General features: G+C 63.1%; 1 protein-coding gene across 1 annotated transcript in view; it reads right to left on the reverse strand.

Moving 5' to 3' along the window:
• Nucleotides 1–796, reverse strand: part of MRE11 (MRE11 homolog, double strand break repair nuclease) — a 40,538-nt gene that overhangs the window by 31,855 nt on the left and 7,887 nt on the right. The window lies entirely within an intron of this gene.

Here is a 796-nt window from a genome sequence, read left to right on the forward strand (position 1 = left end):
GGGGGGGGGGGGGGGGGGGAAACGGGGGCTCGTCATAGAAAAAATTAAGCTGCCCCTACCCCCTTCACTCACCAGGGTGTATGGCACCGAGCAGCACTGACATGCCAGTGCCTTGCCCCCCACTCTCAACCCACAGCCTCTATCACCCCCCATCCCCTCACTCCTGACCCACAGCCCCTGCCTTCCCCCACTAGCTCCCTCCCAGCCACAGCTCTGCCCAGCACCAGGACATATCCAGCTGCAGCTGTCCCACCCACTGCATTGTGGCTCTGAGCAGTGCCATCCCTTGCCGTTCTTCTCCCTGACCCATGCAGCTCCTGGGAAGCCCTCGACTGGGGATCAGGGACTGAGCTGGGCCCTTTCTTCCCAGGCCAGACCCCCTTGCACAGACTGCTCTAGGAGGGTGGGCGTCTATGCGTGGCTCTGGAGACCTCTCCTACCTGGAGCGCTCCCCCCACTCCCAACTCTCTCACACACCCCTGCTCCTACCTCCACCCCTCCCCCCAGGCTGGAGCTGCATGTCCTAGCACTGGTGTGGGCGGAGGCAGGGCTGCAGTGTGGCAGTTGCCCCTGCAGCCACAGCTCCCACCAGCAGGTCCCATCCCATCCCATCCCATGTGGCTGGCTGGGCATGCAAGGTGCGAGATTTGTAGGGGTAGATATGGTTTGTGGGGGGCGGAGGGTGTGTGCGTGGGGTTTGTGGGTGGGTATAGGGTTTGTGGAGGTGAAATTTGAAGGGGGAGGGTGGTTTGGGGGTTTGGGGGGTTTTGTGTGGGGGGAGGGGGACTGCTCAGGA

The sequence above is a fragment of the Gavialis gangeticus genome, unplaced genomic scaffold, assembly GCF_001723915.1.
Source record: "Gavialis gangeticus isolate Ggan-Ray unplaced genomic scaffold, GavGan_comp1, whole genome shotgun sequence".
NCBI classification, from domain to species: Eukaryota; Metazoa; Chordata; order Crocodylia; family Gavialidae; genus Gavialis; species Gavialis gangeticus.